Source organism: Bactrocera oleae, chromosome 6 (genome assembly GCF_042242935.1).
Source record: "Bactrocera oleae isolate idBacOlea1 chromosome 6, idBacOlea1, whole genome shotgun sequence".
Taxonomy (NCBI): domain Eukaryota; kingdom Metazoa; phylum Arthropoda; class Insecta; order Diptera; family Tephritidae; genus Bactrocera; species Bactrocera oleae.
The window spans coordinates 6,210,961-6,225,129 of record NC_091540.1 but is presented as its reverse complement, the minus strand read 5'-3'; the positions used below and the strand labels follow the sequence as shown (position 1 = coordinate 6,225,129).

The 14,169-nt window shown below is 30.8% G+C and overlaps 1 protein-coding gene across 3 annotated transcripts in view; it reads left to right on the top strand.

Annotated features, from left to right (window-relative positions):
- Positions 1-14,169, top strand: part of rdgC (retinal degeneration C) — a 119,087-nt gene that overhangs the window by 1,664 nt on the left and 103,254 nt on the right. The gene's annotated exons all lie outside the window — the stretch shown is intronic.

Below are 14,169 nucleotides of genomic sequence, written 5' to 3'. Positions count from 1 at the left end.
CTTATAAGATTTGAAATAAATTTAAGAAAATAAAAATTTTAAATTAAATAACCAGTAAATAAATAAAATAATCTTTAACATATTAAAAACAAAATCAAATTATAGTAAGACGTATGTAAGTATATAAGAATAACAATAAGAAGTAAATAAAATAATAAAATTTAAAATATAAATTAAAAATAGTCCAAATAATATAATTTAATAAATTAAGAGGATTAAATTAGGCAATTAAAATAAATTGTGCGTTATAGCTTTGCTAGCAATTATAGCAAAAAATAATTACTTACATAATTTTAATTAAATGAACAATAAAATAAATTAAAAAAATATGTTTATAATAGTATATATTAAAATCAGATTAAATTATTTTAAAATTATTTTAAGTAAATTAATTAAAAATAAAAATTTTGAAAAAATAAATTTGTTGAAATAAAGTAATTTAATAAATTAAAACTATTAAATAAAATAACTAAAGTAATAAATTAAAAAAATTACTAAAGTTATTTGAAGTAAACAACTTAAAAGAAAAATAAAATAAATTTTAAAACAATTATAAAAAAATTTTACTAAGTGCGAAAAATTAAACAAAATAGTTTGCCTTAAAAATCTTAGATATTAAGCTGGAAAGCCTTTAGCAGCACAATTGCCGCCGGCAAGGTCGTTCACACACACATACACATAACATACAACTACATTTTGATTTTGCTCACTCACATCACCGCCTTCAAGCCAACGCACGCACGCCAACAATTCAAAATATAAATATACTTAAATACATGAGCAAAAAAGAATTAATGTCAGCAGCACAAGCACCGCTATGACAAATGACAAAAACAACAGGCACTCGCAGCACAGCGCTGCAAAAAACATAAAAATAAAATATAAAGGTAAACAAAAGCAACAATAGTGCGAATGTTTAGCAATTTTGAGTGGAAATTAGGTAAAAATAGCTGCAAAAACACAACTCAGCCAATGCGGTTGGGAAACAAAATGTGAAGATGCTAAAATTATGAAACATCTGCTTTGTGTATGTGTGTGGATTTGCTTGCTTTCTGATGTGCATAGTTTATAGTCGCACCATATGTGTTGTGTAAATGTTTTTTGTTGTAAGAAAAGTAAAAAAAAAAACGAATAAAAAAATGCACGCCAAATGTTGGAGAAATACATTAACACACTTATAAGAGTATGTATGTGTATATTATGATTAAACGCCGAGCGTCCAAAGTAGCAATAATATTCATAAATATTTCGTCAACTTTGTGTGTGCATGGGAATTTCGTTGAAATGTCCAATCTATCCAACGAAAAAAATTTACACTCAAGCATTTCGGTGTAGAACAACAAACATACAAACAAACTTATACTCGTATACATATGTATAGTATATGGACAAACAGACATTCGTTGTGGACAACAGTTGAAAAGGTAATTAAAATTATTTAATAACGAAAATCCGCATTTATGCAAATTTAATATTAAATGTACCATGAAGAAGATATCAACAGCGAGCAAAAGGTTGATGTATGTATTTAAAAACTTTAAATTTTGTTTATTTTTATTTATGTTTTTGAGAGTATTATACACTCGTTTAGTACTATTATTTCTTTACATGTTTAATTATTTCCAATGCTTAAATAATTAATATTGTATAATGCTCGAATTAAAATGATTTTAATCAATCAGTTTGTAGGGCAGCTATATGCTATAGTAGTGCGATCTGAACAAGTTATTTAGATATTGTAACGTTGGCTTGGAGAATAAGCCATGTTCAATTTTCTAAAGATATCTTGTCAAATAAAATAGTTTTCCATACAAAGACTTGATTCTGTTCGATCAGTTTGTATGGCTGCTATATGCTATAGTAGGCCGATATCGGTGGTTTCGTTAAATGAGCATCTTCTTAGGTAGAAATCGACGTGTGCAAAATTTCAAACTGATATATCATAAACTAAGAGACTGATCCGCATAAATATGTATAAACACTCATCTTGCCACGCTGATTATTTATATATAAATATTGTACTTTATGGGTGTTACAAACATCGTGGCAAACTTAATATATCCTGTTCAGTGTATAAATATTACAAATAATGAAAATCGAAGTCGTGATTCATTTCAGTGCATTTGCCTCAGTAAAAATTTTCGTTGGTCATCTGGAACGCTGGGAAGTTAAAAACTGCAATTAAAAAAAAATGTATGACATTAAAGGCTACTCTGATTATTATGCTATTCATTTAAATCACTTAATTCTCAAAAAGGTAGTATAATTTTAAAATAACTTGCATACTTTTGGGCGTTGTGTGTCTGGGTTTACTTTTTTCGTCTAATTAAATATTGATTACCACTTCAATCACTAATGCTCTTCAGCTATAGACCCAAAATCAAACCAAATAATATATTTAACATAAGTAGTTTCCAATCGCTACTCCTCCCCATTTTTTTCTGACTAACGACTATCAACTAATAGCTCTCTTGCAGTTATTTACAAATTGTGTCAGCTAAAACTTTCACTTTTTAATACTTTTTCGTTTGTTCGACCCTTAAAATTTTTCCAAAATGTAAGTATATTTCTTAGAAAATTCAAATCTTCAGCACTTACCATAACTATTACAACATAACCTTAAATAAAAATATACTTTAATCACACCTTTTTCCAAGCTCGTATACATTAATTTGTTTTGCTATTTTTAACACTGCTTTATGCAATATTATTTAGGCACTTCTCCACAAATTCCCACGCCAAAGATATGTTAAGATAAAAATACTGGATACTTTGTATGTGTGTTTGGCGTAGCATATCCAAGGGCGCTATGTGCATATCCATATAATATGCGTATGTGTGTGTATCTTCAGTCTCTAAGGAAGCACTCGAAAACCGATAGCAATAAAAACAGGAAAAATTATGATTTAATACACCAAACGCCTACATTTACGCCAACCGCTAGCGAGTCGCGCCATATACGGTGTTGCCATCGCCCATCGGATGAAATAAAGTACTTAAGTTGCTCTACTCAGCCATAAACCAATGTTGTACGCACGAGTAATGGTGAACAAAAGCCGAAAAGGTGGCCAAAGAATTGAAAAAAAAAAATCTGCCTAAGAGTAAAACAGCAGACAAGGAAAAGATAAATGACAGTGTAGCGCATATGGGTGCTTGTGAGCGAAAAAGTTGTAAGCGATATGCTTTGGTTAACGCATTGAACATGTAAATTATCGTTGAACATGAAAAAGGGACGCATAATTGAGATTGGCAAGCGAAATAAGTAACGAAAATGTAAATAATACAGAAATTCAACAGAGCAAACAAAATCGGAAAAAGGGCATTGTTGTAGTTGGCACTGCATACTCAGTAACTTTTGATGTTTGCTGTACATTTCAGTTATTGTTAACCGGCTTATAAATTACAAAACAAAGCAACTGCAAAATTGTAGCGAACAAGTGAACAAATACTGTGTAGCTTTCGTAAAAAGGGGCACATAAACTAAATGCTAATTAAAGACTTTTGTGCGGCATTACGTTTTAGTATTGCACTTCGCCCTAACTATCTTGAATATGTGTTGGAAAAAGAAGCAGAATTTAGTATATTCCATATATTCTTGTATCTGGACAAAGCTTATCACCAAACGATATTTAAATTTAAGGACAACTTTTTGCTCAACTCTTAAATAGTCACAGAATTTGTGGATAATTAATGCCATCTACTAAATCAAATTTAGTACTGAAATTTCAAAAATAGTACAATATATTTTTTTGAAAAAAAAGTTTTAGATTTTGTAATCAGCATAAAAATAAGTTAAATTTTCATTTTAAGGCAAAATTGAAATATGGAAAGTTTTGCCTGCAATTAGAAGCATTCTATATAAGTGAAGTTATACACCCACTATGTTTATACGGTGAATAATGATTACAATGTATACACTTAGAAATTATTGCTAGCATTTTATTATCTATACACCAATATTTAAGATTTAGATCAGTTTGAAAGCGGACGACATTTTTTTTTTGTGCTATGTGAGTGACACCAGTATGCAAAAAAGTGTTGCCTACAATAAGGCGCATTTAAGCAAAGACACACACCAAATGTTTTTATATAATAGATATTATTTATAATATACGTACATATGTATGTATAGTAATAATACCATATATATTTTTTATATAATGTTTTATAAAATATATATATATTTTACGCTTCATTCGATTTTCAACTATTTACTTGTATGAAAATTTATATTTTATTATGAAAAATATAATGTTTTTTTAACAAAATTAAATTTTTATTGGGTGGTATGATAGCTTTTCCAATAGCTTAAGTATATTATGTATGAACATTTTTTCTATTACTTTTTAATAATTTTTAATTTCAAAACTATAAAAATAACATAATTAGAAAAATATTTTTATGAATTGATTTTAGATTGATTTAAAGAATTTTTTTATTGATTTCAGTTCTTTCGTACTTGTATATATTTTTTTATGCGATTTAAGTCATATGTAGCAATATTGAAAGCCTACACAGGCTTTTTAATGTAGTTTAACTAAAATTTTTTGTGAAAAATGTATTATATTTTCAAACTATTCTCTCTATACAAAATGTGATAAAAATATATATATTCAAGTTGTGGACATTTATAAATACATCCACAGGCCAAAAATTCAATACAGTCTGAATTTCCTTTTTTCACCTGGCCACTTACGCCTTTTTCGCTTTTACATTTTTGTTTGATTGATTGATGTTAATATTTACGTGACAGTTCAATGACAAAGTCCTTTTGAAACTCTTTTTATATGTATATGCGACACAATAAATGTGTAGGAAGTTGGTAGGAGACAATGTTTAAATTATGAAAAAAAATTTAGTTCGGTTACTTTTTAAATTTGTTATAATTTTTATTTACTTCAGCGCTGCTCCTTTTTCCTAATTTTTACACCATGAACAAGGTATATTAAGTTTGTCACGAAGTTTGCAACATCAAGAAATAAATGTCGGAGACCCGATATATCGGATCATTAGAGGATATAGCTGTCATACAAACTGACCGTTGAAAATCAAGTGTATGAAAATGGTTTTTATTTCACAAGATATCTTTACAAAATTTAGTATGGATTATTGTGCAAGACTTCTCTATAATCTCCGATTATATTGTTCAGATCGAACCACTATAGCATATAGCTGTCATACAAACCAGCCGTTGAAAATCAAATTCTTGTATCGAAACTTTTTTATTTGTGAAGGTTATTATAGCTGTGGTACAACCGAAAACAAAGTTTTTTCTTGCTTTCCTCTAAGTTTTAAGTATTACGGTCTTCCAATGATATTTTATAAAATAATTTCTTAAGCTCTTCGCAAGTCTAAGTTAAAACTATTAAACCATTTTTATTTCCTATACGCTCGACTCAACAATTTTGCCTTTATTGTCTTGAAAACTTCCATAAAATAGTAGAAAACACGCGAAAAACTTACAATTGCTTAACAATATTAAATAATTCAATTAATTACTTGCTGCGTCAAGCAACGCTGACGCACCTTTGCAGCGCAGACAGAGGCTACAGCTTAAGCAAATTGGTTTTGACATATCAACTAGTGCGCACACTAAAGCCAGCACATATACACTCACCTCTGGTTGCAAGTGTCTATGTATGTGTTTGTATACTGTAATGTTTGCAAACATTGTTGTTTGTGCAAATGAAACACGCGAATCTGTTATTTTTTATGCATTCAGTTATTGACTTCATGTCGCAGGCGACCACTAACGCGCCACACACACACACACACACGCCCACAACAGCAGCATATACCTTTTGCTAACTGTGCTTGCATGTTCTACCGTTCTACCGCTATGTTGCTCATTTTGTTGCTGTTGTTGTTACACGTTGCCCACCTACGCATCGTCGACATTTAATGCTTGTCGTTTCGTCATCGTTATTGGTAATTTTTTTATTGTTTGCTTTTACGCTCGCAAAAATGCTGTATAATGAAATTTCGGCCATGCCTAGGACACTAAAAATGGCAACGACAAAAGCAAAGTCAGGTGGTGGCAGCGGTAATGCAGTAAAAGCACGCGTACGCCACGAGGCTTTACATTTAGAGATTTTCATTTTTCATCTACATCGCTTGTCATACACAAAAACACACCACACACATTTACATACATATTCAAAAATATCTGTGGCTTTCGCAAGTCATACCTATTTGTTGTCTTTATTTTATGCTTTTGCGATGTTTGTTTAGTCATCACTTTCGATTTATCTCTTTCGGCTGTTTTGTCAGTTATTGTTGTTGTTATTATTGCTTCGACGCCCATCTGTGTAAAAGTGTTTTGGGATAAAAGTAAATTTACATAAACTCGCACGAATTTGAATTAATTTTTGCTTGCCTCGACACTGTTGTTATTTTTATTATATTCGCTATTGTTATTGTTGTTATGTGTTTTATTGTCCTCTCTATGGTGTGCGGCTTGCGTCTAGAAATGGCTCTGAAATGGATTTTTAGTGAGCATTGCGTCGCGAGTGTATTGCTTTGCTTATGGCACTTAAAGTGAGCGTTTAGGCGCAGAAATGCGTAATTTTTTTTGCAGCGACGGTCGCTTGAAGCACGTGTTTGCTCACATAGCGGTGGGGATTTATGTTTGTGCGATTGTGTGCGCTTGTGTTTGAAACTTTTTATAGCACATTTTTAGGCTGAATATGAAGTTACTTGATTTATGTCGGCGTGTTCGACGTGGCGTATGAGTGACGTGGTAAATATGAATTCAGCATAGAGTTGCCAGAGTGTGGAGAATTTAATATTTTTGAGTATAAAAAGTACAAAACGCATAATTGGTTGTTTACATAATGTGTCTTTTTGGCATCATTAAATATTTGATTTTAAAATTAAAAAAAAAATTTATTTTGTAAAAATGTGACAAAATGCATAATAGTTTGTTTAGATAACGGATCTTTGTAGCATCATCAAGCATTTTATTTAAAAATTTGTAAAATTGCCATAAAAACTTAGCTATCGGAATAAAGTGCCTGTGTAGAAAACTTTTTCATTTGACGAGATATCTTCACGATATTTGGCATGGGTTATTATCTAAAACGATAGTGCAATCACCGAAAATATTCAGATCGGCTTACTATAGCATATAACTGTCATACAAATTGACCGACCTAATCAAATTTCTGTAAGAAATCTTTTGTATTTGTGAAGGCTATTATAGCTTCGGTGCAACCGCAGTAAACGTCTTTTCTTGTTTTATGTCAGTTTTTGCAGCAAATTGACACATTTATTTTTGATGTTTAAAGTAAGGTGGCAACGTTATAAAATTAAATTTTTTTAGAGTTTCATACTGTCACTTAATTGCAAATTGGTAACTTTTTCCAAACTTAAAATCAGAAAATATGGCAACTCCTTTAAAAAAATATATATATATTCTTAATTTTTGCGTTAAAGCTTTTTAATTAATAAACATAGAACTTCTTTCAAATTTAAAACAAAAAAAAATATGGCAACTCCATGAAACTTTTTTTTGTAAAAATATAGTTTGAATACCTCTAAATGCGTATAGATATTAAAATTAATAATGTTTACGTAAATAAAACTTGTTAACAACATTTTTAATATTTTTTTGTGCAAATTCTTCAAATTAGAAGCTTTAAAAAGAATGGTGCGAGTATTTGAACGGGGTAAAAATTTTTTCACAAGTAGAACATATATGTTATTTGCTATTCTGTTATATAAATATGACCATATGAACATTTTTTATTACCAATTTGTTTATTAGCAAAAGGATTTGAAATTTATTTTTGAATTCTCGCCTTAACGCATTTGTTTTGCGTTACAGTTATAGAAGATGCACAAGCATAATAAATTTTGAAACGTGCACCGTATTGTTAAATCATTTTAGCACAATATTCAATATGCTCACAAATGTTTTGTACTTTTTGCGACTATTAAACGGAAGCGCCATAAAAAATACGCACTTTTAGAGAATGGCGTGTTGATGGTAAATATAAAATAAAATAAATAAATATATTAAAGAAGCTATAAAAACTTATTATAGAAAACAAAACAGAATTATTCAGCAGAGTGCAGTTTATGGTATTTAAAAATAATTATTATTGTTGTAAAAATGTTAAAAATAATTTTTTTTATTTTAAAATTTAATTAGATATATACAATAATTTTACGAAAAGCATAGTCCACAAAATAAGAAGCCATGATTTTAAATTTATAATTTCTTATGAAGAATTTTCTAGTATAGCTATCAAACCAACTGTATATACCTTAATTTTTTATAACTTTAAAAGAGCATCCTATATACCTATGTATATATATTTAATTAAACCCGCACTGCAGAGAATTACCAAAATTTGTCATCCTTTTCGAGCTCGCAGCTGCTCTAACGAAAGCAATCAACTTTCCAATACTCCTGTGTATATTTTAGATTAACTACAATCTAAATTTGTCATGCCACACCGTGTTCCGGATTTTGTTTTTGTTTGCAACAGCCTTTTCGTTTTAATTAACGTACCTTTAATACATGCAAATTTATTTGTTGCTTAAATAATCAAAAACCGTGCATGAAATCAGCCATGTAAATACCGCTTAGAGAGCCTGGGAGTTGAAGGAAGTGTGTCTTGCTGAATTACTAGAACTGTTAATAGAAATAGTATTCTAGCGGATTTAGTTACTAGCTTGCTTTGGGTTATATAAATTTATTTGATTATTTTATTTATTAAAACGCCATAAATTATTATTATGTAAGCTACTTATTATATTAATAAATATATAAGGCTTCTCGGCTTGTATTTCGAAAAGAATTTATATATCTTGTTATAATTGCGGGTATGTGTCTTCGCTAAAGGCAACGATTTTCTTTAAATGCTGGAATGCCATTTTACATACTAGAATCTAGTTTGAAGTATTTTATTTTAAATAAACCTAAAAATACCAGTTAATAGATTATTTTGGCCACTTTTCTCCGTTTCCTCTATCAATTTAATGCTCGGCTTGCCTTTCGAAATAAATGTAATAAATTCTTATTATTAAAACGTATACGCTAAAACGCGCTTAAATGTAGGCAAAGATTTTTACTATTTCTATTTCTGAAATCTCAACTTTTGTAAGTTTTTTTCGGCTTACCTCTCGAAATGTATTTAGAGAAAAATAAGAATTAAAATAGGTATGTGTCTTCGATAAAATGTAGGCAACAGTTTTTAAAATTGCTTCCAGCTTTTAACGTCTTTTCGGCAACTTTTCAACATTCTCTAACAACTTAATACCCTGTTTGCCTTAAGAACTTCAGTTGGTCAATCTTGTAGTCGATACCTGCAAATCTCAATGCCAACAGCACCAAATCTCTGATCTACAAGTAGTCTGCTCCCACTACTTTTACTTAAGCTATTTCTATCCTAATTAGATCTTATCACAATTAGAACAAAAATTCGCTAAACTTTGCTAAATCTACGCTTACGTCCTTGTATGGTAACTGCTATCAACGACGCATTTTCTCAACTAACGCTCAAATAGCCATTATCCCCAACAAAAACGAAAAACATATATAAATAACAACAACAACGCTAATAAGCAGCTATGATTTAAGCGACTAGTCGTTGGCGTTGGAAATGGTGTTGAAAACGCCTCACAAAGTGAGCAATGGGCATAGTCTTAGCAGCGCCTAATGTAACTTACAGCTTTTTGATAAGCGCTGCAAGAGAAACAGAAAGAAATGCTCAAAATGGCTTGATGTGTGTAGGTGTGAGAGAAGACAGAAAGAAATTTACGCCAAGATAAAAATAGAATCAGACATAATGAGTAGTAAAGTGTGTAGTGTTTGCGAGAGAGAATACAAGAGAGCTGCGAAAACGGTGTTGATGAAAACAAAGCATAATGTGGCAAGCACATTTAGCGTTTTCCGAGAATATGTATACCACACATCCAACGTCTGTCACGCATTATAATCCAATCGTGAATCTGTCCTGCGTTGGTTAGAGTGAGGAAAATCATAGACTAGTTGTCTGCGGTCATTTGAGTTTAAGCCTCAATCGGTGAAATCTGTATTTGAGGTTATTTTCACAAGTTTGCATATGTTGTAGGATTAAGTGATATCTAAGTTTTAGTGTATGCTGTTAGTAAAATGAATAGCAATATTTGCAGAGGTTGAGCTTCCCAAAAACGATCCATATTTCTAATGCTTATACTAGTTCGAAACTAGTTATTTTCATTACTAATTGCTCTGTGGCTTTTATATTCTTACTTCTGCATATACAATTCTTACATAAAAACTAGTTTAGCATTATTTGAAACTCTTTTCAGTACTAGTTCACAACTTGTTAGTTTACACACGCTTCCTGACTACTTCATCGATTGCTACTTGCGAACTAGTTATTCCGAATGGAATATTACTGCTACGAAATCAAATCGGCGTTTAGTTTTTTTTTTTTACTTTTGCATACGAAGTTGAAACGAAAAATTCTAAAAGAAGATGTACGCGCAAGCCCCAAGCTTGTCTTATTAACCACGATTTTTTCAATGTATATAGTTTTTGAACCACTTCTAAAATAACTGTCGCGAAATTAGAAACTTTAAAACTAATTTCAAAACTCACCCATCCAGCACTAGTTACTTGCTTACACAAGTTAGTAAATTCAGAACGATATTAATGCATATATTTTGCCCTAAAAAATGTTTTTAAGTTAGATAGTTGACACTTTTGTGTATTTTTTTCTGAATTGAGTAACTCTGTGAGCATATTCTTTATAATAGAAAGTCAGCATTTCGTTGTAGGAATTCTATCATAATAATCTGAGTCCTTCTAAAATTGAATTTCTCTTAAAACCATAATTAAACTGGTTCAAAAACGTTACGGTAAAAAGATTACGAACTAGTTATTTTCATTACTTACATTATTTACAAAATTCATTAATTAGTGATAATTTTTTAACGTTAATGGAAAGCACTTTTGTTAAAAATATATAAAATATATCATGGCTTAATACCAGAATAATTGATTTAAGCGATTAATTAACACTAATCTTGAAACTAGCTGCATATTCACTCCTTGGAATACAGTTAAATAATATTGCAGAATTTCTTCACATTTTCCGTTTCTGATAAAATCAATAGAAACTTTAAAATATAGTACAGTGTATAAGAATATTTAGCAATTGAAATGTGACAACATCAATTATGTACATTTTTTGTAGCTTTAGTATACAAGTATTTAATGTAAATATATTTCCTTCTGTCTCCGTTTGCCTAAAGTTGTCGCATTACGGATTAATTTAATTGCGTTGCTGTCAGTAATAAGCTTTTAGGCGCCCTTAAGTGGGCAGTTCAGCCTAATTGTTCACTTAGGTTTTTTCATTTCTACTTCAAGTCAGGTCAGGGGTTGTTCAAACCGTGAGATTTAAAAGGCTTTATTTAGGTAAAAATTGTATTTTTTTAGTGATTTCCATATATATATTTAATTTCTTTATATTTTATTTGAACACTGACTTTTGCTAATGAATTGATTAATTTATTTTCTGCTGCTATTATTTTCTTCTTTAAAAACAAATTATTAACGATCTGAAAGGCATATCCAATTAGTATAATATCTATTTTCCTTTAAATAAATTATTTGTCTATACGTGAGGCGTCATACGATACTGAAATGTTATCCACTTACAGCTTAATGTCATCTATTGCTATCAGTTGTTGTTGTTGTTTTTTACGTTTCTTTGCTAGTAATCTTCCCGTGTGTTAGTACCCAAATTCGCTGCGCTATATTTTGATCGACACCGCGTGAACATATACAAACGAAATGTCAATATGCTCCTGACAGGCCTTGGCGTATGAGTGACGTACCTTGATTGGCGCTGTAGTTGAAGTTCTGCGATAACAGTGCAATAATCCACACATACATGCACAAGTTTATCAAAAAACACTTGGCGAAATACCACAATGAAAGCTGCGACGTGTTCGGCAAATGCGTTAGCTGCGCACGTGCTAAATATTTGTATGATTTCCAATTTTTTATTCCATTTTTTTGTTGTTGTTTTATTTTCAATCACTGCAATATGTTTACTGTATATAAGATACATTTTATACAATTTTATTTATGCAAAGCTTTAGCTTATCATCGCTTTAGCTGCTGAAATTGTATTCGTGCTGTAATTTAAACCGCTTATATGTATGTGGTAGAGACACCGCTATTTGTCAGCTTCCAAAGCATTTACTATTCTTTCTACTCTGCACATGTTACTTCATATATTTCATGTCCGCCTATCTGTCCGTCTGTATATAAACGATCTAGTCAATTAGTTTTTGAGAAAGCTCAACAGAAAGCTGCTCTTTGTCGGAACGACCGATATCGAACCACTATAGGAAATAGTTGCAAACTGATTAATATCAGGTCCTTGTAAGGATAACTTTTTTATTTAACAAGATATCTTCATGAAATTTGGCACGACTTATTGTCCAAGGCAACGTTATATTCTCCGTACAAATTGTTATCTTTACTCTATTATTTGCCACACATTTTTGCACAAGACAAGGCCAATCTCTGAGAAAATGATCCAGATCGGCCCGCTATAACATGTTGCTGTCATACAAATCGACCGATCAAAATCAAGTTCTTATATGGAAGACTTTTTTTTTATTTGTTAAATGTATTCTAGGTTGGGTGCAACCGAAGTTAGAGTTTATTCTTATATTATTTAGTTTTAGACAGCGATAGTTCCTAGTAACATCTTCGCTAGTCGAAACACTCTTAAAAAATTTGTGTAACATAATCTTCATATACAATTTATTTATACTCAAAAAGTGTGAAAGAGATATTCGATTATTTTTTCATACTCCTAGAATAAATTGCCCTATTGAGAGTTCTATATTGGCTTAACCCCTTTACTTAGGTCACATTTGAGTCATTTAATATTATTATCGTAAACAATGTTAGCAAAAAATTATCTGTTCATTTTTTAAACTTGACTTTATAATTGCTTAAATTGGACCTAGTGCTGGCATGTATTGCCATTAGTGAGTAACAAAAAACAAAACAAAAAAATTTAAAGATGCTAGATACTAAAACAATTTTCTTATTTTAATAGCAATTTTTCTGCTGCTCTGTATAATACATTCACTTAATTGTAAAAAATCTTAAATATTTAGACAATAAAATCTGCAGCAAATTACTTTCCATGCCTCTATTCAGTCTCACATATGACTTAATCAAGCTAAGAGCATTCAACCATGCATTTTAATGCAATTCCTAAGCTATAAACACAATAAACCATACCTTCCCATCTTGCTTTTCCCTTCACGCTTTGCTGCCTGCTTAAGCCTCGAATGAGTTAAGCGGTATGCAGCTGCAGCAGCATTGCGTCAAAATTCTGCAAATGATTTTCATACACTTAACGCATATTGCCATCTGTGGGAATTATTATTGTTGCGCTAGCTTATGATTTTCTCACTATGTCAATTTCAAATACAATCGATTTTATCCCCGGCATACCCACACACACACACACACACACACTCAAACATATTCAAAAGTATGTTCAACTGAAAATATTGGTTTGTGCCCGTAGACAGTTGTTAGTATAGTTATTGAATTTTTTCTACAACAATAAATGTGTATTACGTACTTATTTATATATTCAGCTATACATACATATAAGATTGTGTCAATGCGCGCTATGTTGTTAAATTGCTAGCTGGTATACGCTCCCTCCGCCGTTCCATTAAACTTTTGCGCTTCAGCAGCCTGATTTTTCTTTCATTATTCTTTTTCAATGGGTTTCTTTACTAAGTACGTGTATATACGAATATATAATACTATAAGCAGCATCAACAAGGTTTTTCTAGTCTAAGCAGTTTAACATAAATGTTGCATACTTTAAGGCATTAAATGTTTCGTTGGCGCTTCTCCATGTTCGCGCGTCTTCTTTGTACGACGAAAGGTTCAAGTTCACGACCTTTAAGGATGTTGTGATTTAGTTATGTATTTAGTTATGTACATATTTAATCAAATAGTTAATGTCCAAAGCTTTTATAAATGGAAATGTGCGCTTTGAAGCGTTGCAGAATGCTCTTAACAGTTCTGTCACCCGGCAACCTTTTATTTTTGATATATTTTTTGATATTATATTTGGGGGGAGTATTTACTTTGCTGGCAGTGTTGCCACACCATATTTAGCAAATAAA